This window comes from Peromyscus leucopus, chromosome 5 (assembly GCF_004664715.2).
Source record: "Peromyscus leucopus breed LL Stock chromosome 5, UCI_PerLeu_2.1, whole genome shotgun sequence".
Lineage (NCBI taxonomy): Eukaryota > Metazoa > Chordata > Mammalia > Rodentia > Cricetidae > Peromyscus > Peromyscus leucopus.
Window position 1 is genome coordinate 7813134 of NC_051067.1, and position 27949 is coordinate 7841082.

The window sequence follows — 27949 nt, forward strand, 5'->3', positions numbered from 1 at the left end:
GCAGTCCGCGTCGACGGAGGAGTGCGGTGCCTAACAGGATAGAAAGTGTGAAATGCATGCAGAGGTGGAGGGACCGGCAGGTGCCAGGCCTCCGGCCAGCCGGACCAAGCTGGCCAGCTCGCCTCGACCTAGTCCCAAGGGCCGGACGCAGCTCCCTAGGGAGAAGGCGTGTGGGGCTGGGAGCCTATCCTAGCGACTCTCGGGGGGGGGGGGTGATGTGATCCGCTCGCTAGAGCTGCAGACCCAGCTCTCCTGGTGCTGCCGCATCCTGCCCACCCCAAATGGGGAGGGCACAGGGGAAGGCTGGTGAAGACGGAACGCCCTCTCCACTCGCGAGACTGAGCAGACGAGCTCTTTTAATGGGATCGAAATCAAAGTCAGGCCTTAGAAAGCTCCATTGCTATGGTAGCAAAGTTCCCCCGAAAGCGACAAAGCCCGGAGTCGCCCCCACCCCTTCCCAGGCCCTGCCCTCCATCCCCTCCCTACCCCCACTCCCACCCCGCGCTGCCTGGAGCCACGCTCGGGGCGCGCTTGGACGGGTTAATCACTGCAAAAACAAAGACTTGAAAGGCTCTCCAATTGGAGAGCCCTCCACTGCCTCCTCTAGGGCCAGGGGGAGGGGAAGACCGCGCTGGTGGAGTTTCCTCAGCCAGCCCGAGAAGGCGCCGCGGCCCTCAGTCGGGTGGGAGCCCCATCCCACCATCCCCAGGCGACGCCGCCCACACAATCTGGCACCTCCCGAAGGACTGCTGGAGGTCGGCAGAGGGGGATCAGGCTGTCCCCCATCCAACCCCACCCACAGCCACAACCCCACAAAACAGAAACACAAAGCCCCAGGATTTTTCTTGGGGACCTTAGGGAAGTATTTTGAAACTTGGAAGAAAATTTCTGGCTCTACAAACTTAAAAAAAAAAAAAAAACCTGCATAATTTGAATTGATGAACGTTTAAGTAAATAATTGTAATATAAGATCATGTAATAGACAGATGCAAACCTACCTCCTTCTAGAGTGCTATATAAATTCAATTTAACATGGAATCTAGAATATATATGTATACACATATTTTAACAGGACGTGAAATTTCAAGACTTAAATTACCTTAAAGGTTTCCTTAAAACCTTTCCCTGGGATTCAAGGGCCCGGCTCCAACTATGGTGGGTTTATTCTGTGACTAGTCTTGGGCTCCTGGCCTGCCTTGCCTTTGTCGCCTTACAAGCCCTCTGAGGAAGACCCACAGGGCACTTTGTCCATTTCCCTCTTCTGGAGCCGGGCTTTGATGGGAGCCGGCAAGGACTTGTCTGCTCACATACCATGAAGGGCCTGTCTTTGGCTGGTGGTCCTTCCCCTTAGTTTCTGCCTTCGGAGAGAACTGGGCAGTAGGAGAAGCAGCCAGGTGGTGGTAGCTGCCAAGCACGCCTTTAATCCCAGCCCTTGGGAGGCAGAGGCAGGTGGATCTCTGTGAGTTCAAGGCTAATCTGTTCTAAAGAGCAAGTTCCAGGACAACCAGGGATACAGGAGAAACCGTCTCAAAAAACCAAAAAGGAGTGGGGGAGGTGGAGAGTTTCTGAAGGTGTATATTGAAGTCTGAAGAGACTTTAGCAAGCAGGGAGAGACTGCTGGCTTCTGGTCCTTGAGTTTGGGCACAGCTTCACCAATTCACAGGGCAAGTGAACGTCGCTTTTTTTTTTTTTAACTTTCTTTCATTTTTTAAGCCTGTAGGGTCAGAACCATCCTAGTATCCAGAACTATCCAAATCCAAGTTGGGCATTATTCAAGCCATTCTCTTATTGTTACTCTCCATTTCAAGCAGAGTCTCTCTCTCTCTCTCTCTCTCTCTCTCTCTCTCTCTCTCTCTCTCTCCAAAACCTTCTGAAAGTTCCTAATTTAGAGTCTAGACCCCTTACTAGGTATGGTAGCATCTTTAATTCCAACACTCAAGAGTCAGAGGCAGGCAGAACTCTGAGCTCAAGGCCAGCTTGGTCTATAGAACGAGTTCCAGGACAGTCAGGACTACACAGAGAAGTCCTGTCTTGAAATTTCCCTCCCCACCCCCCACAAAAAAGAATACTGGACTTGAGTCAAGGTGACTTGGGTTCTAAGGTCTCAGAGGCTAGAGCCCTCAATTATTCCCGTGGTCAAGAATAATAGACAGTGTGACTGGAGGGGCGGCTCAGCAGTAAAGAGCTGTTGTTGGTCTTATGGAGGACCCTGGTATGAGTCCAGCACCGACATGGTGGCTCACAACCTGATTGTTGTATGTATTCATATATGCAGGCAAAACACTCATAGACAGAAAATAAATCCTTTAAATTAAAGAATTAGTTAACTCTTTTCCTTTCCAAGGCTCAGCATCCTTGCGTGATATTAAGGCATTCCCGAGAAGCTCAGAGAGGGCTAAGTAGAAGGGAGACATGAGCAAGGAACCCCCTCTGCTGGCTTGGCTGATCTGGGCAAGGAACCCCCTCTGCTGGCCTGGCCGACCCCTGTTGGGTGTCCTGGGTGTCCTGGGTCTGAATATGCCTGCATCGGGCACTGCCATCTGCCTTATTTCCCAGTTGGGATGCTGGGAGAGAGAGAGAGAGAGAGAGAGAGAGAGAGAGAGAGAGAGAGAGAGAGAGAGAGAGAGAGAGAGAGAGTCTCTAGGGTCACCCAGGATAAGGCAGCTCTGCTGGGACAGTGGCATCTTCTTCACTGGGGCCCCCAGGCTGAAACAAAGACAAGGTCCCCAGGGACAGCACACCCATGAAGGGATCATCTCTTTGTGACCCCACCTGACCCGATTCTCTTCCTATTTGCCTCCTAGGAGACTGTCATCTACTCCATCACCACATCCATTCCTGCTATGAGAGGTAACCTCATATAGCCACACCTCCTCCCACTTAGTCTCAAGTCCTCATGAAGGAGACTGTCCCACCAAGCCCAGACCCAGGCCTCTCTGTTCAGGCTGGATGAGCAGGCAAAGCATCAGCTCCTATTGCCTCCAAGGGCTTCTGTCACTTCCACATCCCTCCAATTCTTTCTCCCTTACAAAACATAGGCACAGTCTTCTGATCTCTTGTGGGTATTAGGCCCAGGCCCAAGATCAAGGTGATTCGATTCCAAGGCTCTGATTCCAAAACATGATGCAAGACCAGCCCTGTCTGTGAGCCTGGGTAGGGTTCATTGTAAAACTGGAGTAGGAGCACCCCTGCTTTGTGAGACTATTGATAGGCTCAAATGCCGCAAATTATAAAACTTCTGGCCCTTGCATTTGAGAAACTCATCAAAAAAGTCAGGATTACTACAGTTTATTGGTAGAACCCTCATCCCCCAGGGCAGGGAGAACAGAGCAGAGACTTCTCCTAAGCCATCAAACTCATGGTCAACGTTTCTTCTTGCTGATTGTACAGTATCTGTCAAGATTTTCATTTTTGAGACAAGATTTCACTATGTAGTCTAGACTGGCCAGGGATTCACTGTATAGCACAGGATGCCTCGACTCATGGCAATCCTCCTGCCTCAACACCCTGAGTACTGAGATTACAGGCATGTGCCCCATGCCCTGCTTGTTAAGCGTTTGCCCTGTTCCAGATACTCCACTGAGTAGGTGTATCTCATTGGATGCATCCTTGTCACAGGCTTTCTCTCAACAGTGCATCATCAGTGCAAGCCCAGGGTACAGACGGAGGGCCCTAGACAGGCGAAGGGACACTAAGCCACCCGCACAAGTCAGTGCTCACAGCCAGCAGCAGAGTCTGGGACTGTTCCTTATTCCTCCCTATTCCTGAATCATGCTTCCAGATGCCAGGGAGTCCTTGGCCATGGCAGTGTGATATCTGGTATCCTTTCCTCAGCCAGCTGCCTCCCTCTGACTTTCTTATTAGGAAAAGGCAATCTTGAGGAGCCTGTGACCTCAAGCCAGGCACCTGGGAGAGGAGGTCTGAGTGTCCCTCTGCATGGGAACAAAGTCCCCTGATGGAGGGAGGTGGTCATCTACTTTCCTTCCCCACCAAACCTGTTTCCTCTGATGCTCATCAAAGTGCGGTCACCCACAGGTTCCATGTATCCATTCTGTGTAAGCGACACATCTAGCTAATACTGGGAAGCTTACTGGCACATGTGGGCACTGCCCTTTCCATAGGCCAAGGGCAGGGAGGTGGAAGAATGTCCTCTGTGTTAGTTTGCTTTCTATTGCTGTGATAAAGACCATGACCCAAAGCAAATTGAAGATGAGGGAAGGGTTATTGCATCTTACAGGTCACAGTCCTTCATTGAGGGAGGTCAGGCCCAGAACTCAAGGCAGGAGCAGAAGCAGAGACCATGGTGGAATTCTGCTCACTCACTTGCTTTCTTATATAGCCCAAGACTACCTGCTCAGGGGACTGGGCCCTTCCACATCAATCCTTAATCAAGAAAATGCCCCAACAGACTGTCTACAGGCCAATCTGATGGCATTTTCTCAGTTGAGATTCCTTCGTCCCAGGTGAGGCTAGCCTTTGTCAAGTTGACAAAAAACCCAACCAACATATGCTCCTGTGAATTATCTGCCACACGTTGTCAGACCCAAGCTTGTTGAAAACGAGGTGAAACTGCAGCCCTGAGAGGCAGTGAGTGCTCCAAAGCAGAGGCAGTCCGCAAAGGGAGAAGCTGGGGTATGGAGCTCCTCCGGTCCAGGACAGCGTGTCCTCAGTAAATGGTCGAACGTGGCTTGCAGGTGACTCTAGCTCTCAGGATAGAGCTTATGAGATTCTCGTCTTGAGGCTGACAGGTGACCTTCAGAGGTGAAAGCTTAACCCCTCTTAACCTCTGGCCTCTCACCGCTGCTCCTCTCTCGGCTTCTTCTCTGGGCAAAGTAAGTGTACAAATCCTGTCTCATTCTGCCCAGAAGGCACCGCGGCCAAGAGGCCCAGGACAGCCCTCTCACGCTGATCGGTCTTGCGCAAGAGAAAGGAACCTCAGAAGAGAGCCACCATCACCTCACACAGGACAGCTGCTGCAGGAGGTAAAAGCTGGGCCAGGTTGGGGCTTCCACAAGGGTCTCTTCTGTCCACAGTCTCTGGACCCACGCCATCGACTGCTAATGTACAAAATGTTCCCCAAGCCAAGACACATCACCCACAGGCAAAGCAGATTCCTTCAGGGTCAGCATCACCCTGCTCTGCGGGAGCCGGCAGCCTCCTGCAGCAGCAGCTCAAAGCCAGCAAGCAGGCTCTCAGAGCTGGGGCCTTTCCCACTTGAAAGAACAACAGCTCTCAAGTGCAGAGTGGAGCAGCTACTTCAATGGACCCCTTGTTATGCTAATGAAAGAATCTTCTCTGCGCTGCAGCAGATCACTAAAAGAGCTCCTTGTCACTAGACTGTCCTCCGCATGCCTTGGCATGTCAGTGTGTAAGGTCCTCACGTCTGTGTGTGTGAGTGTGCAAGGGTCAACAGGGCTCTTGGAAACAGACAGCTTGGGCTCCTGGGCTTCCTACAGGACAGGTACGCAGAATGAGACCTGCTGGGAAAGAGGATGCTGCTGACCTCTCCCTGAGTTAGACGCTCTTCCAAGGGGCACACGCCCTTTCAGAATGGCCCTGAGGAAAGGGATGCCAGCCGGGCAAAAATTGTCCCCACTTTACAGGATGTGTCACTGGAATGGCATCATGGACCTTGGTGAATAAAGCAAATCCTTCAAGTCAGATTGGAGATGCCAACCTCACCCATTTGTCCGATGCAGAGAAGCAAGGAGGCCATTGTGAGGAGCACGTGGTAGAGGACCTGCCACAGAGCAAGTGACCTCTCTGCCGAAGCTGCTCGGTGCTCAGCACACGCAGAGTGGGCAGGCTTATAACAGAGGCCTCTGGGTAGCCACTGAATGCAAAGCCAGCTGTTGGTGGTCTTATATGGCTAGGTGCCTAATGTAGACTGCCTCCTTTTATTAGTCAGTCCTGGGGTTCTCCTCCTGAGCCAAGGCCCCTCATGTCGCTCTTTCCCACTTACCACAGGTTCTTTAGTGACCTGGCTTCTCCATACTCCAGTCTCATCTGTCAAATGGACATAGCAATCTTCTTCACAGCAGCTACACAAGCATCATCGGGAAGCTTAACCCAGCTCTAGGTTCCACAGTAAAGGCTCGGTCAATGCCAACGGTCACCTGCATGGCCATCCTCTGTTGTCCAACCTGCTGAGAATCCCGGCAGGACTAGAGAATTAGAACCTCTCTGGCACCCTCCTGAGAGAGAAGAGCATTGAGAAACCTTTCTCCCCAGTTTTTTCCACCTCACCTCCACTCTCCCCCCCCCCTAGTCCCACAACTGCCTTCTCACAGGAGAATGGGGTGATAATGGTTTCTCTCTTAGTAGCTACACTCAGTTGAGAGGAAACCTGTGTCAGCTGGTGTTCACCTGTGGCCCCAATCCCACCCCTTACCTTTGGGGCCACACAGGGGCAGGATGCTCACACAGAGCAAAGAGATGCCTGTTGCCTTGGGGAAGAGAAAGCTCTCAAGAGCAGGCCACTGATCTCAAAGGGAAATAATGGGATTTTCTGGGATTCACACTGATCCCCAAAGGAGAAAGGCCTCTGTTTGCCTTTTTTAAGCCGCCAACAAGGAACTAAAGCCCCTTTCAGCCCAGAATCCTTTCTGAAGTCCTTATTATCCCCGGGGGCACCGGGAGAGCAGCCCTGGTGCCCGGCCCACCATGCGGAGGGCTTTCCTTCAGGCACAGGCCTCCCCGGTCTCCTAGTGACCCACATGCCACTGGACCGCAGGCTCAGCAGCTGACCCACAGTTCTTGACTGTGGCCTGAGAGGCCTGTGCTCTTCACCTGCCTGGAGATGTGCTTCCCAGCCACAGGCTAGACCAGGGACGATGCCTATGAGGTGACAGCAGGAACAGTAGTCACCCCAGACAGCCACAGACCAAAACGCCTGCTTGTTCTGGAGCAGAACAAAGAGGGAGACTCGGCTTTCCTCTCCACCAGGCCTCGGTTCTGGGGATCTGGGGATCTGGTGGCAGAACCAGGCCTGTCCCTGAAGAGCTGACCACACCTCCAGGCCCGAGTGACTGCACCTTGTCTGTCACTACTTGATCTGTCCTGCTCAGAGCCACACCACAGATCTAACTGTCATCCATTACTGCCCCACTTCCAAAATCTCACACACACACCAGTACTCACACATGTATCCAAGCTTAGGCCCAGCCTTCCATCTGGCCCAGTTCCTCAGTCCCTTTCTGTTCCCACTGCTCTCTCCACCCCAACCAACTCCCTGACATCAGGCTGATCCCACCCTCCCCTACCTCCCACCTCCCTCCCCACCTGTGTCTTCAGCCCAGTAACTCAAGAGGCTTCCTTTTCCTTCCCAACTCGCCTGTGGCTTTAGATTTAGCTTCCTAACATGTCAGGGGCTCCCCTGACCCCGAGGATAGAGCAGAATTCTTTCCTGAGATGTACTAGGCAAAGAACTGTGACTTATGGGTCCTCCATGAAGTAGCTCAGCAGTACCCCATATAGGGCAGACACTCACATGAGTGCACACACATGCAGACATGCTTCTGTACCCACACATAGAGCAGACACTCACATGAGTGCACACACGCAGACATGCTTCTGTACCCACACACACAGCAGACACTCACATGAGTGCAAACACATGCAGACATGCTTCTGTACCCACACATAGAGCAGACACTCACATGAGTGCAAACACATGCAGACATGCTTCTGTACCCACACATAGAGCAGACACTCACATGAGTGCACACACGCAGACATGCTTCTGTACCCACACACATAGAGCAGACACTCACATGAGTGCACACACGCAGACATGCTTCTGTACCCCACACACAGCAGACACTCACATGAGTGCAAACACATGCAGACATGCTCTGTACCCCCACACACAGCAGACACTCACATGAGTGCAAACACATGCAGACATGCTTCTGTACCCACACATAGAGCAGACACTCACATGAGTGCACACACACGCAGACATGCTTCTGTACCCACACATAGAGCAGACACTCACATGAGTGCAGACACATGCAGACATGCTTCTGTACCCACACATAGAGCAGACACTCACATGAGTGCACACACACGCAGACATGCTTCTGTACCCACACATAGAGTAGACACTCACATGAGTGCAGACACATGCAGACATGCTTCTGTACCAACACATAGAGCAGACACTCACATGAGTGCACACACACGCAGACATGCTTCTGTACCCACACATAGAGCAGACACTCACATGAGTGCACACACGCAGACATGCTTCTGTACCCCACACATACAGCAGACACTCACATGAGTGCACACACACGCAGACATGCTTCTGTACCCACACATAGAGCAGACACTCACATGAGTGCACACATGCATGCTTCTGTACCACAGCCCTATGTTCCCCTTACAGCCTCTCAGACTGGTCTTTCTCTTCTGTATGAATGGCCAGCTCCTACCCAGTTTTTTTAAATATATTTTTACATTTATTTAATCTATTTTATATGTACATATGTTTTGCTTGCACATATGTATGTGTACCATGTGTGTGCCTGGTACCCAAGAAGGCCAGAAGAGGGTGTCAAATACCCTGGAACTGGAGTTATGCATAGTTGTGAGCCACCCTGTGGGTGCTGGGAACTGAACCTGGGTCCTCTGCAAGAGCAAAAAGTGCTCTTAACCTTTGAGTGATCTCTCATAGCCCCATCCATCTTTTTTTTTTTTTTAGGTTTATTCATTTTATTTTATGTGTGAGCATTTTGCCTGCCTACAATACGCATGGTTAGTGCCTTTGAAGGTCAGACATTGTATCCCATGGAACTGGAGTTAAGAATGTCGATGAACCACTGTGTGGGTGCTGGGAGTTGAGTCCAGGTCCTCTTCAAGAATAGCAAGGGCTCTTGAACCACTGACCCATCTCTCCAGTCCCACCCTTCCATCTTTTAAGACATGTAGGGTAGCTGGATGTTATGGTGCACGCCTTTAATCTCAGCACTCAGGAGGCAGATGTAGGCAGATCTTTGTGAGTTTGAGTCATCTTGGTTTGCATAGTGAGTTCCAAAGCCAGCCAGGGCTACACAGTGAGACCCTGTCTCAAAACAAACAAACAACAAAAATTCCACAAAACCACCACCACACCACCACACCACACCAATAGCACCACCACCACCAGCACCTCACCACCACCACACCACCATCAGCAGCACTACCACCACTCCCAGGGAGCCATATCCTCCAGGAAACTTCCCCAGTTACCACCGCCACCTTGTGTTATCGTGTTGTGAGTCTGTGGCAGAGGCTGTTGGCTGTCTCTTCTCAAGGTGACATAATTGCCAGCCGGGTAAATGGTCAAGAGAAGAAGTGCACTGCCAGCTCTCTGCTGCGGCTCCCGTCTGACCAGTGCAGTATACATAAAAGGGTCAACTTATTGCAGCCTTCCAGGATCCTCTTCAGAGGACCATAGTGTGTCCGCTGCCTCTTCCCTATCCCTTCTTCCACCAAGCCATGTGGAGCGGTGCCGCCAGCTTAGATGATGAGGAAAAAGCCACAGGCTAGGGATGGGGGAAACGTGGGTCTCATGAAAAAGAAAAGCCATGTTTCTCATGAAATCCTGCAGAAAACAATCAAACTTTATCCTAAACTATGCTCCTTTGGGGATCTTTGTTGTTGCTCCAAATAGTGTCGTTCCCTGGTAGTCTCTCTGTATGCTAGGTATAATTCTATGACTGAGTCTGTCTGTCACATTGTGTCATGTCACTTTTAGTGGGTCTGCTTGTCTGGGAGACTGACAGCTACCCAGGGAGTGTCTAAGTCATCACTGTATCCAAAGAGCCTGGAGAAGGGGACATATTTAATAATGGATGGAGGAATGATACATATATGGTGATTTTAACAGGCAAATAAAAGACTGATGTATCATGGGAATTTCAAGCACAAGTATGATGGGAATTTCAAGTACAATTCTTGGACCAGCCAGGACCTGCACACTGGTCTTGCTTTTTGGCATGCATAGATACTATTTCTAGTATCTTCTGTCACAAATAGTATTCCTTGCCCAAGACCATCCCACACATGCCCAGCACCTAGCTCATTCCATTAGAACTGGGGGACTTGGGCTGCTCACAGGGCACGTTGGTTCTCCCAGTATACCTTGCCTTGGTTGCAGATGCTGCTAATGATGGCTTGGGAGCTGCTTCCTGGTGACATCTCAAGGCCAAGAGGAACCACTAAGAAGGACAGGGACATTGACACAGTGTGGGGATGACCTGCAACCACGGAAAGACAGAGTCAGATGGTGCATTCTTCTCCCTTCCTCATCTGGACTGTGAAGCTCTCTGCCAAAGCCTTGCAGAGTGGGCAGCCAGCTGAGCTGGTGACCATGCAGGACACTCCTGATGCTCTCCTGATGCTCTCCTTCTCCCTCCTCACCTGTCGTCACTCTCTCCTCCCTTCCTGGGACTGGACACTCAGGACAATATTAGCGCTTCCATCTCTGTACCTCTCTTTCCTAAGGACACACACAGTTATCTCACTTGGTAGGTGAGATGTCTCCTGTGGTCAGGGCACAGGGGAGTGATGGGAGGCAAGGCTGGTCAAGTCAGTCGGGGCAGGGTCCAGGAGGCAGAGCACACATGATGGTTTGAAAAGCTACCTCCTCCCATAGGCTGATGTGTTTGAACACTTTGTCCCTGGTCAGTGGTGCTGTTTGGGAAGGTTATGGAGCCTTTGCGGGGGAGGGGGCAAGAAGGAGGGGAGGGGAAGCCATGCTGGAGGAAGTGTCAGCTGGGTAGGATTTGAGGGTGTACAGCCTGACCTCACTCCCTCTTTTCTCTCTCTCTGCTTCCTGTGTTTAGATGAAACCGCTCTGCTTTCTCACTGCCAGGTAAGCTCCCCCTCCTGCTGTCGTCCTTTCTCCTCCATGATGGGCTAGATCCCCGAAAAACTGTGAACTCAGATAAAAGCTTTCCTCCTCTAAGTCGGTCACAGTGTTTTATCACAGGAACAAAAGGGGGGGGGGGACTAATACACTATGCTTCCCCTTGAAGCCGCTTGGGCACAAGAGGAACATGAAAGCCATTGACCAAATCCCAAGTAGAAATTGCACTAGTTTTCACATCAGAAGCCAGAAACAGCCAGAGTTGCTCAACTACTGCCGTGGTCGTTTCTAGTTGACATAGTATGGTGACCTCACACTGAGACCTGGGAGTTGATTCTCCCTGGTTCCCTAGACGAGTGAGTCAGGCAAGCGGCTTGGCCCCTCTGTTCCCATTTCCCCACGTGTGGCTGGCATACAGTAGGTGGTCTCCGAGAGCAATGTACACTGCAAGGTTGATCAGCATTCATCACTGTTGTCACCGTGAGGACGCATCCCAGGAGACCCGGCACACCTTTCAAAGCATGCCCTGCCAGCTCTGAACTCTCGTGGTCAGCAAGTGAGCGTCCACCCAGGTGCCTATCAACAAACCAAGAAACAACATTTAAATAAACAGTAACAAGGAGACAATGCCAGTCGCACGCCCCTGGCACCCTCTGTGTGGTGGTGTTCCCAGAGTTATCTAGCCACGCAAGTGAATGTGCCTGTCAGGGGGCAGAAGGACCCCACCGGCTTCCATGGTACCCAGGTACTGGTAGGTAGTTGAACATACTAAAAATGAGCACTCCTGTTAGACCACCATTTTGTTCCAAGAAAATATCCTAAGGTCTGCCCTCACATGAACAGATTGGATGTATGTGTGACCTCACACACACACACACCACCTTTGATTCCATTCCAAGATCTTTGGGGGAATCTGTGAGAGAGCTGTACTTGCTCTTTGCTGGGGTTGTTTAGTAGATAGACTGTGAATCCAGAATAGATGGGGACTGCTGTTTACACACATTCTGCATTCCAAGATAACAACAGAGAGAGCAAAGGGCTAGGAAAGGAGGATGGAGGAAGAGAGGAAAGAAGTTTGCTGAAGTCATAGTCGGGAGTGAAAGCCTGTCTGGGGAAGGGAGCCTTTAAAGCCATGGTCCAACAGAGCAGTTCCCAGACTCAGCTGACGTGTAACACAAGTGCATGGTGCTGCTGTGACAAGGACAAGGAGCCAAGGCATTCAGGGCAGCGCCCAGGGGATGGAGTCCAGGCCAGAGACCATGACCCACAGAAGGAGGGCAGGAGGGGGGCGGGAGTTGCTGAACACCGGGCCGCTGGCCAAAGCTGGCTCTGGGAGCCTCTGTGGAGTGGTTCACAGGTGCCTCAGTGCGTGGGCAGGGGGCTGCCCCCCCCTTAGCGAACCAGGAAAATGAGGCCAGAAAGAGGAAGTCGTTTACTGAAAGTCGCTTAGTGAGTGATGAAACCAGGCTGTGAGCCCCTCTGCTCACTTCCCGAGTTTCACTGGGTCAGCTTTGCCCTGTGACGGAGCTGCAAGAGGCCAATAGGGCAAGGGGTTTGAGACTAAAGAGAGGATCGCTCCAGGGATGCTTGTTTCTGTCCTTTGCAAGGTCTGGCTGTCCAGGTCTGCCCTGGCGCCTGACCAGAGGCAGGGAAGGGAGGGAGCACCAGGCAGTGCTCCTGAGGACAGTTCCTGGGGGACCTGGCATATCAAGCCGAGGGGCTGAACGGCCATGTCATGGTTATGGTGTGAGCAGGAGTGTCACCGGAAATAGGTGGCTCTTGATCCTAAGGACGAAGCAGAAGGGTCCAGAGACTGGATCAGTCGGTGTCTTGCAGGTCCGCTGGAGCAGGTGTTTCTGGTGGCTGGTGGGCAGGATGAGGCAAGCGGAGAAGCTTGGGCTGTGGCCCACCTGCCTGCCACAAAGGCAGTGCTCTGCCTGTGACCCCCCTTCCCAATTCAGTGCTAATCAGCTTAGGAAGGCTCCAGAAGGGCAAGGCTCTCACTCTCTGCAGCAGCAAATTCACACTTCAATTAAGAGACAAGCCAGCCAGACCTGACATGCACACTCTTCCACCCAGAGAGTTAATTAGGACACAGGGAAACTGAGGGGGAGGAGGTGACCTTGAGAGGTCTCACCTTGAACCGACCACCTTGGTCAACCTAGTGTGTCCAGCTCAGTCTGGAGCTCAAGACCACAGAATCTTGTGTAGCCCAGGTCTGTCTCCAGCTCACTATGTAGCCAAGGCTGGCCTTAGATTCCTGATTCTCCTGCCCCTACCATCAGTGCTGGGATTATAGGTGTGTATCAGAACGTGTGGCCGGACTCTGCCCTTTTCCACATTCTGAGGTTGGGGCTGAGATCCAAGAGTGTTGAGAGCAACTGCTTGGTAGGCCGTGAAAGCAATGCAGGGGTGAAGCCAACCAATGCAGGGGGGAAGCTGACCAGCATTTAAACAATGTGATGTCAAGATAGGAATTATGGGAGGGCATCACAGAGGGTTAGGGGAGTAGGACTTTGTGGATCTTTTGCTTTAGTTGTGTGTGTGTGTGTGTGTGTGTGTGTGTGTGTGTGTCTTTGTTGGTTTGTTTGTTTATTGAGGGTTTCAATTAAAATAAGAGGTTCCAGATAAGCCCTCCCTCTCCCCACTGACAACTCTTCAAGACAAAGGGCACCAGTGTCTGCTACAAAGCTCCATGCACCCAATGAGCAGATGTGTCCAGTCAAAAGCTGTTACTCCCAGCCATTGCTCCAAAGCCACGCAAACTGGAGGCCTGTGTCCCCCCCAGCTCATCTACATACAGGTTAAAAGGTGTGGGCAGCAACCACGGCGTGGAGGCTTGTATAGTGACAGGCCAACCCTTGCCTACGTGAGGGTAGGGTTTGGAAAGAGGAGGCGCAGTGGAGACCCGTTGTGACTTGTGCAAGGGTGGAGTCCCCAAGCTAGCCCCCAACCAGCGTCAGAGCCTGGGAGCAAAAAGCAGTCAACACCACACACCTTCCTAGGACTCGGGGGCCTGCTGGCCAGAAAGGGGAGTGGGTCCAGGAAGGGCCTTAGCCAGCAGGCGGCAGAGCAGAGGGGCATCCAGGGCAGGGCAGGGTGGGGCGGCCAGAAGGCCGCCTTCTTCAGTGCCAAATTCCCTAAGCCTTGCAAGCCAAGCCATCCCTGCCCTCGGTGTCTTGGAAATCCCTTTGAGCTGGAGAGGGCACATGGGGGTCAGTGAGTGATGAGCCCCGGCCCCAGCACCGTTTGAAATCTTGGGCCAGGGGCGAGGCCTTCGAGGTGGGGTCGCCACCTCCAGGGCAGCGGCGTCCTCCGGCCGGTTGCTAGGGCCCCTCTTCGGAGGCATCAGGTTATAGGGCCGCGTGGAGCAGCCCATCTGCCGGCTCACTTCTCACTTTCCCCCCTAAGGCTGCCTGTGACCCGGCTCCCCAGGCTCTGGCCCGGGTGTAAAAGTGGCGGGGGGCCTTTATTCCCACCGAGCCCCTTCTCAGCAGCTCGGCCGGCCAAACTGCTCTTGGATTACATTTTGATGAGTTTTCAATTTAGGCTCCACAGACAAGGGAGGGGAGGGGTGGGGGCGAGGGCGGGGGCGGGGCGGGCAGAATAAATGCAACAGATGGGCCCAATTGTACTGCCTAGGCAAATGAAGGAAGACATCTGTAGCTCCCGAATACTGGTGGTCTGAAACGCAATTAGCCCTCTGTGAAAGGGGCCCCTCGCAGCCCCTCGGCCAATCCCCTCCGAGGCACTGCTCACGTTACAATGGCCTTGACCACAATCCATTGAGCAGAAAAAGGAAAAAAGAAAAGAAAAGAAAAGAAAGAAAGATTAATCCAGGAGTTGCTGGGCGGTGGGGCTGCGAGTGGGTTGCTATGTGGTAAGGGAAGGGGACTCGATTTCTGCGTTTTCACGGTTTCCTTGTGCGAGTACCTACCCTAAGTTCTTTGGGAAGGCAATGAGAGAGGGAGTGTCTGATTTTTTTCTCTTGGCGAGGCTATGTGGTCCCACCTCTCCAGTGGTTCTTAATCTGCAAATGGTTCAGAAACCTCCACTTTCTACTGTCTTGTTTGGAAAATAATAAATGAAGACACCAGTCTCCTGGAGTTAGAAGTGGAAGGCCTACCACATGTCTTCAAGGACCTGGGTCCAAAGACTGCCTGTCAGGCAGCCCTAACCTCAAAAGGGAAGGGTTGGGGCTTCCTGTATTGACACATACTTATGACCAGTGCTTCCTAGCAGATCTCAGAGGCGATCCTGCAGAATGGCGTGGACTGTCCACCGGAGGGCAGCGTACCTTTAAATTACCACCTGGCTTTGTTACCCTCCAGGCTGACCCTCTCTCTGATTTGGGAGATAAAGGAAGCCCATGTCCTGGCCACTCTTCTAGAGTTTCAGCCGCTCAAGTCCTGTCAGAGCCATCAGATGGTCCCAAAGCTCCCTGGTCTGTGTCACAGAGGTCACTCCAAGGATGTGCATTCTCTGGCCCAGGGCCTTCCTTGGGAAGAATCTCTGCCAGTTAAGAACCAAGGGGGCACCAGCCCACTGTTTATTTTAGCATGAAAGAAATATATACAGCATAACATTTATCATGTTAACTTTAAATATAATTTAAAAAATACTTCTTCATTTTTATTTTATGTTTATGAGTGTTTCTCCTGCCAGTGTGTGGGTACAATCTGTGCATGAGGCCAGAAGAGAGCATTGGACCCCCTGGAACTGGAGTTACGGTCTTAAGTGTCTTTCCCTTTTATTTTCAATCACTAAATTCTGTGACTGGCTTGTTTTGCTTGGTATAATGTCCTCAAGACATATCCATGTTGTAGCATAAGCCAGAATTTTCCTCCCTTTTAAGGCTAAATAACATTTATTTGTATGTGTGAGCCACATTTTGTATCCATTCTCCTGTTGATGGACAGTTGGATTGTGCCTCCCTTCTGGCAGTTGTGAATGAAGCAGCTGTGACCGGAATGTCGTGTACACACACCTCTTCTGGTTTCCGCTTTCAGGTTTGGTTTTAATATACTCAAAAGTGACTAGCTAGATAGTACGGCAATTCTGTACTTATTTTTTATATATTTAAATGTATTTATTTTTATGTGTATGTCTGAGTGTTTTGCCTGCATCTAAATATACTACGTGAGTACCATTCCTGCAGAGACAAGAAGAGACCCTTGTATCCCCCAGAATTAGAGTTACAGATGGTTGTGAGCCACCACATGAGTTCTGGGACCCAAACTTAGGTCCTCTGGAAGAGCAGCCTGACTGCTGAGCAATTTTTCCTGTCCTTATTTTCTCCCTCCCTCCCTCCCTCCTTCCCTCCCTCCCTCCCTCCCTCCTTCCCTCCCTCCTTCCTCCCTCCCTCCCATCCTTCCTTTCTTCCTTCCCTCTCTCCTTCCTTCCCTCCTTCCCTCCTTCCTTCCCTTTCCCTTTCTCTTTCTGTCTGTCTGTCTCTGTCTCTCTCTTCTTTTTTTTTCCTGAATGAAGCATCAATTCAATTCCAGGCAGGTGGCTTTTAAAGACAATTTTGATGACAATGTCTACCAGTCCTAGGAAATGGATGCTTGCTCTCCTCTTGGACTCAGCTTGTGTTTTGATGGCCACTGAGTAAGTTCTGAGCCCCGGCCTTCCATGACCCTGGACAGTTACTGAGGTTGGTTTGTGGCTCACATTCCATCTGGCTGGTTGTGTCTGCCTTGAGGCTTGCTCGCTCCCGACTTTCTCTCCCACAGTCAGTTTAAGGGGACTCTGACGACCAAGCTGCTTTCTTATTGCCAGTGCTTTCATGATTATTAGTTTATGTTTAAACAAAGCAGCAGACACTTGGACTTAAGTTTTTCAAGTCTCATTGGTCAGAGTTCCAAGGTTTGGGAGTGTCTTAGAAAGTCAGCCCCCAGTGCCACTTTATCAAAGCCAAAGTGGATTATCTGTGCTTGGAACCTGCGATGACAGATGCCTTTTAGAAAGTGGCAACTACCCCTGTTGTGGAATAATCTTTCTGTACATTGTGAAGATGTGTCATTCTGATTGGTTTAATAGAAAGCTAAGCAGCCAATAGTGAGACAGGATTTCCAGACACAGAGGATGCTGGGAAGAAGGGCAGAGTTGCTGGTCAGACATGAGGAAGCAGGAAAACAGGATGGGCAGTTTGTGGATGAGGAAGCACATAGATGAATAGAAATGGGTTAATTATGTTATAAGAGCTAGCTAAAAACAAGCCTAAGCTATCGGTCAAGCTTTCATAATTAATAATAAGTCTCCATGTCATGATGTGGGAGCTGACTGGTAAGACAGAGAAAGACTCACTACAACCCTCCCCCTTCAAATCCCGACCTGACTGGATTCCCAGCACCATGTCAGGTTGTTATCGCTCTGAGCCTCCATTGCCTCATCTAAACTACCTTTCTTGTCCTGGGGATGGAACAAACTCTGGAGCCAGGATTAGGCTGGGGTATAGAAGAGAAAGCTGTGTGTACCTCGAGAGCAAAGGAAGGCCAGAGCCGGAGGGAGGAGAAAGCACTGATGGCTCTTGGGGATCTCCCTCAAGTCTAAGAGGGTCCCTCAGGAAGGCCGTGGAAACCCCACACGTGAACATTAGCTCTGAGCATCTCGGGATGGTTGAGCAAGCCACACCTGGGCTCTGTGGTGAGCTGGCTGCCATGCCATCTCCCGGCTACCAACCTCACCTGCTCCCCTACCAGGCTAAGTTCTGAGCAGTGATACTCCCAACTGATCATTACCAGACGTCCTGATCCAATGGCATTGGCTGATGAAACTAACATGTTACAGAGACCAGCAGGCCGGCAGGCCTTGTACAGGCCATGTGTATGAGCCCATTGCTACAAAAATCTCTAGGACTGGTTTCGATTAAACCACACAGAAGCAGCATCCAGTCTTTGTCAGCAGCTGGGACTGGCTAAGAAAAAGGGACTGTGACCTGCCCATTACGTCCCACCCTCCACAAATGGGGTATAGCCCATTGTAGTTGGTTGATTTTTTTTTTCTCTTTGGGAGCCCACCACCCTGCTACATGGGTACTTATTCTTACTTATGAATGCCCAGCCTTAGCTTGGCTTGTTTCTAGCCAACTTATATAACTTAAATTATCCCGTTTCTCTTTAACTATGTTTTGCCTCTTTTTTTTTAATCTTTCTTTATTCTGTATATCTTTCTTTCCTCCTTACTCCATGGCTGGCTGTGTGGCTGGGTGGCTGGCCCCTGGCGTCCTCCTCTCCTTCTCCTTTTCTTGTTCCTCACTCTTCCTAATCTCGAACCTAGATTTCTCCTCCTATTTATTCTTTCTGCCCACCAGCCCCACCTATTTCTCTCTCCTTCCTCGCTATTGGCCGTTCAGCTCTTTATTAGACCAATCAAGTGTTTTAGACAAAGTAACACAGCTTCACAGACTTAAACAAATGCAACATAAAAGAATGCAACACATCTTTGCATCATTAAACAGATATTCCACAGCATAAACAAATGTAACACATCTTAAACTAATATTCTACAACAATTCATGTTCTCATTGTGTGAGTCCTTTCCTGCCTAGCTAGACCCAGGGCCCACCACTAAGCACAGACTGCATGAGCAAATTCACTGTTACCCATCACCAACATATAGACATGTGTTCATGGTACTTGAATAGAAAAACCCCATAGGCAGGCTTAGCCAATGTATAGTCTGTAGCTTAGGGTTGGGGACCACTTTTAAGCATAGCCCTTATTTGAAAATTTAGGCACCCAGACAGACCAGAAGGTCAGTCAACATCTCTGCATGCCCCCACCCCTTTCAGTGTCTCTCTACTTATCCCTGACTATCTTGCAACTTACTATTTACTATGTAGACCAGTCTGGCCTTGAACTCATAGAGATTCACCTGCCTCTGCCTTCCAAGTGCTGGACTTAAAGGAATGCACCACCATGCCCTGCAACCATGCTTATATTATTGAGTACGTGCTATGAGCCATACTTGAATCAAGAGTGGAGAACAGATAAAGTAAGACAAGCCAGGCTAGGCCAAGCCACTTACTTTCATACCATGCTCAGTCAGCAAACAAACACCTCATGTGACTCCAGCAATGATGCCAAGAAATGAGGAAATACACATCAGTGAATGGCAGAGACTCCTGGTTGTCAGCCACACAATCAGCAAATGCCTCATGTGGATGCCAAGAGACCAGGAAACAGAAAGCAGTGAGCAGCAGAGACTCCAGGTCCTCAGCCACTTCCATTGTCTATGAAAACCCAGGGACCTGAGAGGCATGTTTCTTGGCTCCCTGAGCTAGGCACAGCCTAGGAACCAATATAGGCCAATGGACTATGAGTTGAAGTGGTCTATTCATCTCATCCATCTCATTGCTGGCACAAGGCCCTCTGGCACCCCCCCTTTCTTCTTTTATGGTGTCCCACAATGCTCAGAAGATGCTCTTCATTCATGCTAGCTCCTGAGCAAATTCAGCTCTCCACCAACCACAGTGGACATGCCACAGGAGCAAGAAAACAGTGTGTAAACACCAGCCATCAGCATCTGGGGTACTTAGAGCTGCTCAGCCAGCCCATCTTTAGTATTATTTTTTAAAAGTCAGAATACATTTTTAAAGTCAGCATACAAAGTAACTGATTTTGTTATGGTATTTTCATTTACATTTGTCATTTTACTGTGTCCTTATTTATCTCTCTTCTTGTCTCCCTTGCTTCCCTTTGGATGGTTTTCTTCCCTCAAGGGGTCCACTCCTTCCCTCTCATGTCACATGTATTTCAATACTCACTCCCACCCTTAAGATCTCTTCCTCAGCTTTCATGGTACTCAGGAGGTTCCTCTCTGCTTCCATGACCTCATATATAGAGATAAACAGATGTAGACAGACATACAGACAGATAGACACATCTTGCCAATATCAAGATTTCATTTTTCTTTGTAGCTAAAAAAATCTATCATGCTAGATATAGTGGCATATATCTTTAATCCCAGCACTCAGGCAGAGGCAGAGGCAGAGGCAGAGGCAGAGGCAGAGGCAGAGGCAGAGGCAGAGGCTGAGACAGGCAGATCTCTGTGAGTTTGAGGCCAGCTTAATATATACAGTGAGTTCTAGGATAGCCAGGATTGCATAGTGAGACTAGCACAGTGAAAACCTGTCTTAAAAAATGTTTTTTTTTCCCATCATGCAGACAGCTCATGTGTATGAAAGCATGCTAAGGGGATTGTCTGCTAAAGTGGCTAACTCCTGCAGTTTTTTGGAGTCCAAAAGCCTATGGAGTTTGCTGCAGATAGGCTGCGACAAAAACTTAGAGAGGCTGCAACAAAAAAGACTGCAGCCCAGGCGGGGTGGAAGCTCTGGCTGCATGCAGCTTTTGCCTGAGCCAGTGGCTGAAAAGCAATCAGCTCTTTCATGAATTCATGCCCCACACTGGATGCCAAATACTGCTCGAATGCTAAATGGTCTTATAATAAAAAACCCAGAGACAGATATTGGGGTAAATGCTGAAAGATCAGAGAGACAAAGGAACAAGCCACTAGAGAAACTTCTCAGCGCTATCAAATCCTCAGGCCAAATGGAAGGCAAGACCTTATTTCCACAATGCCTCTGAGTCCTCAGCCAAAAAGGGTTAGTTCCTCAGCTGAAAAGGGCTCCTCAGCTGAAAAACCTTAGTTCCTTTCTCCTCAGCCTTATGTACCTTTCTCCACCCAGCCATATCACTTCTTTCCTAGCACTGGGATTAAAGGCGTGTGCCACCACTGTCTGGCTCTGTTTCTCTCCTAGACTGCATCAATCTCATGTAGTCCAGGGTGGCTTTGAACTCACAGAGATCTAGATGTATCTCTGCCTCCCGAGAGTAGTATTAAAGGTGTGTGCCACTACTGCCTGGCCTCTATTCTTAATCTAGTGGCTTGCTCTGTCCTCATCACCTCAGGCAAGCTTTATTTGATACATAATATATCACCACAACAAGTTTTTAAGAACTTGGAAAGTTCTGTATGTGGATTGCCTTTATCAATATTTGCTGTTTTAAAAGTCAAAAGAAAAACATTCCTATCTGATGAAATTGGAGAGATGGCTCAGTGGCTAAGAGCTGTGGCATGAATCCTAATTGGTCTTAATAATAAAAACCCATAGTCAGATATGAGAATGAAAGCTGAAAGATCAGAGTACATCTGAGTACATGGGGCACAAATTCACACACACACACACACACACACACACACACACACACACACACATACACACACAAAAGCTGCTTACCTGTGGCTTTGCAGCGTCTGGCATGGGCCTGAGCTGCACGTGGCCAGAGTCACTGCCCCCGCCAGCCGAGTTTCTGTGGCAGCCTCTCTGCAGCAAACTCCATAGGCTTTTGGGCTCCAAAAGCTGCAGGAGTTAGCACTTCCACACATTGCCCCATGATTGACTTGTGCTTCTTCTCTCCCAGAGGGTTATGGGCTCTCCCTGGAGCCCTCCTCAGGCTGCTACCATAGCTGCCTTGAAACCTGGTTGGACTTCTGCTGTGCTACGCAGAAGCAGTCAGCCTCACATCTGAATCATCATCACTGGCAGATTTGGTAAAACAATTGGGAAATTCTTAAAGGGGGGAATTAGTTTAAAACTTCAAACACACACACACACACACACACACACACACAAGAAAAAAACTTGAAACACTTCAGAGATCTATAGAATATAGCATTTAAGATGTTTTAATAACATAGGGGTTTTTTTGGTTTTGTTTTTGGTTTTTTTTTAAAAAAAAAATAATGAGACATATCTGCTCCTGGCAGCACCAATCTATGGCAGAGAAGATGGTGGACATTGAAGAAACCCCAGATGGAGTTTGCTTTCTTTGTGGCAAAAGTTAGCCATTGGGCAAAAAAAAGAAAAAAGAAAAAAAGATGCCCTTGCCTTGACTGCTGACAATATGCTGTCCAAATGGGACAAGGAGGACACAAAAGGAAGAAATGCTGAACTTTGACAAGGTAGGACAGCCCTTTAGAAAATCCTTTAGATAAGTCTGTCAGAAAGAGCATTGGTTGCTCTTCCAGAGGACCTGGGTTCCACTCCCAGCACATACAGGGCCGTTTACAACTGTCTGTAAGTCCAGTCCCAGGGGAGCTGATGCCCCCTTCTGGCCTCCTTGAACACTGAGTGAATATGGCACAAACATACATATAAGCAAAACACCTAGACACATAAAATAATTAGTTAAAAAATATAAACAGTTGGAAAGATAACTCAGTGATTGAGGATACAGGCTATTCTTCCAGAGGACCTAGATTTGATTCCCAGCACCTACAGGGCAGCTTACAATTATCTGTAACTCCAGTTCTAAGAGACCAGGTGTCCTTCTCTGGCCTCTGTGGGCACCAGGTGTGCCCTTGGTTCATCGACGTACATGCAGGCAAAACACTCGTATACATAAAATAAGATAGTAAAAATTAATTTAAACTCCCTGAAATAAAACAAAAACACACAAACAAAAAATAACAGCTTTTTCATGGTGCCTCATAGGCAGTTGGCTGTATGAAGATTAAGCTAAATATCTCCTTCCCATCCACCAGTTGTCAGAAAGTCACTAAAGTATGTGATGCCCACAGGCTTTGTCCTTTCTACAAGCAGCACACGGCCACAGAAGTTGTGCTGATATTCTGGGTGAAGAGTGGAAAGGTTTTGCCATCCAAACCACATACCAAAGTTTTCCCAGGAAGCAAGGTGTCTTGGCCTGCAGGAGAGTGCACCTGCTGTTGAGTAAGACCAGGAAGAACTGGAGAAGTAAGTGCAAGTCTGTTTGGGAATGCCAATCTGAATGTTTGCAACTGGGTTATTGTAATAAACAAACAAACAAACAGGACAGAGGGATGCTCCTGGACTGACAGATACTACTATGCTTTGGCGGTTGGGGCCCAAAAGAGCTAGCAGAGTCTGAGATCATTTCAGTCTCTCTAAAGAAGATGGTGTTCACCAATATGCTGTCAGAAAGCCCATAACAGAGAGGGTAAGAAGCCCAGAACCGAAGCTCCCAAGATTCAGGGGCTTGTTAGGCCATGTGTCCTTACAACACAAACACTGACGTATTGCTCTGAAGAAACAGTACACTAAGAAAAACAAGGAGGAAGCTGAAGACTATGTCAAACTTTGTTGTCCAAGAGAATAAAGGAAGCCAAAGAAAAACGCCAGGAACACATTGCCAAGAGACGTAGGTAGGTCTTCCTCCTGAGCCCTGCCCACTTTGGGTAATTGTCACCTTTAAAACCACTTATACCATATATTTATCGGTTTCTGATAGTCACCCTCTGGTCAGCCCAGAGCATCTGCAGAGGATGAAGCATGGAGATTGTAGCCTGTGCAAAGACATCCAAGATTCAGGTATGAAGCCTTTGGAAGGAGCTGGGATGTGTGCATTGGGCCTAGTACCCATCGGTGGAAGGAGCTGGGATGTGTGCATTGGGCCTAGTACCCATCAGTGTCACCGACAGACCCTGGTGCCAAAAGCAGGGCAAAAAGATAATCGCCCCTTCATTGTAAGTAACTATAACCCAGAGTAGACATGATAAATCAGAATCCATTCCCCTTACCAACTTGTAACAAAATGCCCGGCGTCTTCTTCCAAATGGTTTCACTTATATTCATTTAACACACTCAGAGTGCTTATGTTTTTGTTTTTATGTTTTTTTGTTTTTTCCTTTATGCAACTTCTAATTTTAATAGACTTTCAAACTCAGAGAAAAGAGTTTCAAAAGTATCCACGAATGCTCAAGTGCAGTCATCAACATTTCCTACATCTGCACTGCCGTTTTGCCGTTGTTTGCTAGACAGTTATCGGCTTTAACAAAGTAAACTATTGGAGGGTAAATTGCACATCGCCCGATCCTCAGCCCTAAATACTCCAGTGAATATCCCAAGAGGACAATCTCTAGCATAGCCCAAGTACAATGATCAAAATGGGGACACTTGAGGCTAATGAGTGTCCAGGCCATAGGTGGATTTCTCTAGCTGGTCCAATCTTGTCCTCGGTAGTATTTCCCCCAGACCAGCATCTCTGGACTTCTGTGACTATGGGTGTCTTTACCTCTGTTTAGGAAGACCTAGATTCTGGTGGCTCTGATGGATCCTGCATAGAGCTGACTCTTCTAGACAAGCAGCTGCTGAGGGACAAGACCCAGAAGATTCCTGGGGTCATGTAGAGCCACCAACCTCAGTGCCACGAAGAAGCTATCCTGGAGGGTGAAAGGCAGTGAACACTGGAATCTGGGAATCAGAAGTCTGAGGTCTGGAGTAACTCTCTCAGGTCCAGAAACTTCTGCTGCCAGAAGTCAATAGTCCTTTGAAGACACACTCTGATCCCCTCTGCCGTACTCTACATGGGGAATACTATCCAAAGATTGGTTTTGTTTGTTTGTTTTTAGGAGAGGGTCTAACATAGCCCAGGCTCAGCTCAAACTCACGATATAGCTAAGGATATAACCTTGGACACCTGATTCTCCTGTCTCCAACTTCCAAGTTCTGTAATTACAGGTGTCCACCACCATACCTGTCTCTACTGGAGAAAATTTAAAGTTGGATGTCACATATCGCCTCAGACCTTAAAGAACAGCCCCATCACAGGGTCCCATGAAACACTTTGCTTTTATTTCTTTATTTATTGCACTGCCCTGGCTCCCAGGACTTAGGGCAAACTCTGGAGAACACTGATTCTCTCTTACCTGGGCTGTGAGGTAAGCAGTCTCCAGGTTGCTAACTGCCATCAAGGGCTCACAAGGGGCAAGGCCAGCACACGCTGAATGCCTTGTGGTCAATTCATTCATAGCTCACCTCCCTGGGTAGATGCCAGGTAGATGCCTTCTTGGGTCCACAGGGCAGAGCCACAACTTCCCTGCCAGGCCTCCCTCCCCACCACGACCCTGCCGGAACCTGCCCCTCCCTCCTGCCAACATTTCCAGGGAGAGGCAGATGCTGCGGAGTCCTGATGGACAGTTTGGCATTCAGGGCGGGCTGTTTTCAGCTTGGGAACAGTGTGTGCAAGTGTGGCACTTGTCTCCAGGACACACCTCACTCTTCATGCACTTCTAATGAGGTAACATGGACACCACACACACAAGCTGCTGAACTGCCGACTGCTGCCGCTTCCCAACAAAAATGGACTTAAAGGCGCATTTTTATAAGAAATGACATAAGCGCCCTTCTTTGTTATTTAAATTTCATGAAAATCAACTATAGAAGGTGTGTAATTGAGCACAGAATAGGGCCCAAAATATATTCTGAAATAATGGGAGCCCTTTCTAGATTATATAGGGAAAAAGTCAGAGAAAAGCAAGGTCTCTGTGCAAAATAATGAACTGTTTGAAGGAGGGGAAGGAGGGGGGGAGGGAAGGGGGAGTATGATGATCAGGAATGGCTGGAAGAGTTTTTGAGGGGCAGCTGTTTTTGTTTTGTTTTGTGTGCTTTTTGTCTGTCTGTCTGTTTGTTTAAAATATTTAAGACAGTGTCTCACTCTGTAACCCAGGCTGGCCTGCAACTCAATCTGTAGCCCAAGACGGCCCTGGACTTGTGGTATTCCTCCTGTCTCAAGTTCCCAAATGCAGGAGTGACAGGCACTACACCCAGCCAGGGCCTCGTTTTCTGAGGGGTCGCCTGGAGGGGGACTTAGCGGGCGCAGTGGGTTGCAGGCCCTACAGGCTGATTTAGGTTCGAACTCAAGCTGCATATAGTTCTTCAGTCAGACCCCAGGGCCAGGGAAATGAACCTGGGAGCCTTCCACAGCAGCTAGCAGACAGTCTGTGAGGGAGGACAGAAAGCTACAGGCCTAGGTGCCGCTCCACCTCACCCTAACACCGGCACTCTAAGCCCTGTCATGAGGCCATGAGCCTTAGCAGCCAGGCCTCAGAGCTGGTCTGGAGGCCTGACCCAAGCGGCCTTGGGAATCAAGGGGCCTGCAGCCAGGAGCTGTCCTGACTCACCATAGAAGTCTTCTCTGAGTCAAATGTTCCCGAAGGGCCCACAGCATGTTCCTTCCACAACACTGGGTCTGGTCTGGTGTCCCTGAAGCTCCGAGGCTCCTGTGCCAATAGCAAGCTTCTCTTGGCCGGTCACTCCATCATGAAGGAACCCCCATGATGTCTGTCCAGTGGGGAGAATACCATCTCCTGAAAGAGCTGATGTGAGGGCGATCCAGACACACAGTACCCAGTAAAGTGCCAGCCCCCTTATCCGTCCTGCAGCCAAGGATACCTATTCCCTCTCCCTGTCAGTCCGGGTTCCACCGTTGCCTGCTCCAGAACCTAGCCATGACCAATGATGTCTGCTCCCCAGGAAGCCCTCATTAACTTCTTTGTTTTTGTTTTTGGATACAGGGTCTCCCTATGTCGTCTTAGCTGGCCTGGAACTCAGTGTGTAAACCAGTCTGGTCCTGAACTCATACAGCCTGCTCTGCCTCCTGAGTGTGGGATCCTAAGTGTGAACACCGCACTGGGCCCACATTAGTTTCCTGAGAACCAACTGAGCACTTGGTGGTGCCTGGTTCCAGACTGCAAAGGCCACTCTGCCCAAGGCTCCTCCAGTCCCCCATCCCTGGTCCCAGGCTCCTTCTGTCCTACTAACACTTACATTACCCTGAGCAGCAATGGCCCGGTCCATCTTCTGCACTCGCCTGGGGATGCTGAAGAGAAGCTCACACCTAGCCCTGGTGAGTCTGTTCAATGAGGGGCTTCTGAGAGTCAGAGCTGAGAGAAGAGCAGGAGGAGCATCAACCAGGGGACGAGGTCGGCGCGCCATCTACTGGCAATTTTGTGGACCAGCAGGAAAGGATTTGCCTAGTTACCAGTTGGGGCCCCTGTGAGGGCAATCATCATATGACTACAGGTTCTCAACCTACAGGTTGCGACCCCATGAAATAGCATATCAGATATTTACATTATGATTCATAACAGTAGCAAAATTACAGTTATGAAGTAGCGACAAAAACAATGTTATGGTCGGGGTCACTTCAGCAAAAGGAACTGTATTAACCGATTGTGGCACTAAGAAAGTAGAGAAGCGCGGAGTTAGATGCTCCGTGGAAATCCACACCCCAGCCACCCCACACACTGCCTAGAAACCACCAACAAACATTGCTCTTTTCCTTGGGAAAAGAGATATGATGTATCAAGGATATGCAGGAAAAGGCTTCTTTTCTACTCCCCACTCCAGGCTGTGGATTTAAGATGATCTTGGGAGATCTGAGGAAGGATTCCAAGACCCTGGCAGTTACTACAGTACTATTGCAAGCAGGCATTGGGGGCAGACAGACCGGGCGCCAATTACAGCCTTGCCACTCACTACCTGTGTGACCCAGGACAAATGTTTTCCCATCTCTTAGCTTTGACTTCCCAATCTGTACAGCAAGCCCGTGATAGTACCTAACCCACAAGAATGATAACACAGCCACTGTCTTCTGGTGCTTGCACAGCATGAGAGCCAGCTTCCCCTGACCCATCCAGGCTCAACTCCTTTTCTCCAGCCCCACTCCAGAGCGTCCCTGTGTGGTGATATTTTGAACAAATAAAATTTGCCTGAAGATCAGAGGACAGAACAAGCCACTAGATTAAACATAAAAGTAGAACAGTGGTGGCACACATCTTTGATCCCAGCACTAGGGATCACACACCTTTAATCCCAGCACTAGAAAGGTTGAGACAGGAAGTGGTATGGCTGGGCAGAGAAAGGAATATAAGGCGGGAGGAGACAGGAACTGTGTAGCATGGATCTTAAAGGTACTTACTAATAAAAACAAACCCGGGACCAGATATTGGGGTGAATGCTGAAAGACCAGAGAAGCAGAACAAGCCACAGCTTCCTCACCTCGCCAATTCCTCAGCTGATCCTATTTCCTCAGACTGAAAGCCTCTGAGTCCTCATTCAAAGAGATCTCAGCTGAACTGCTTCTCGAAAGCCTGAAAGCTTAACCAGCCAAATGCTTCTCGTTTCTGGTCCTCACGCCTTGTATACCTTTCTGCTTTCTGCCATCACTCCCTGGGATTAAAGGCTCGCTTTCTGGGATTAAAGGTGTGAGTCACCATGCTTGGCTGTATCCTTGAACACACAGAGATCCAGGTAGATCTGTGCCTCTGGAATGC

The 27949-nt window shown here is 49.5% G+C and overlaps 1 long non-coding RNA gene across 1 annotated transcript; it reads right to left on the reverse strand.

The window, feature by feature from the left end:
- Positions 1-9248: 9248 nt before the first annotated feature.
- LOC119087991 lies at positions 9249-26688 on the reverse strand. The gene is made up of 3 exons (XR_005091541.1): positions 26442-26688; positions 25796-25981; positions 9249-11428 (listed from the first exon to the last, which is right to left on the reverse strand). It is a non-coding gene; the product is annotated as an uncharacterized LOC119087991 (long non-coding RNA).
- Between the last annotated feature and the right edge of the window lie 1261 nt (positions 26689-27949).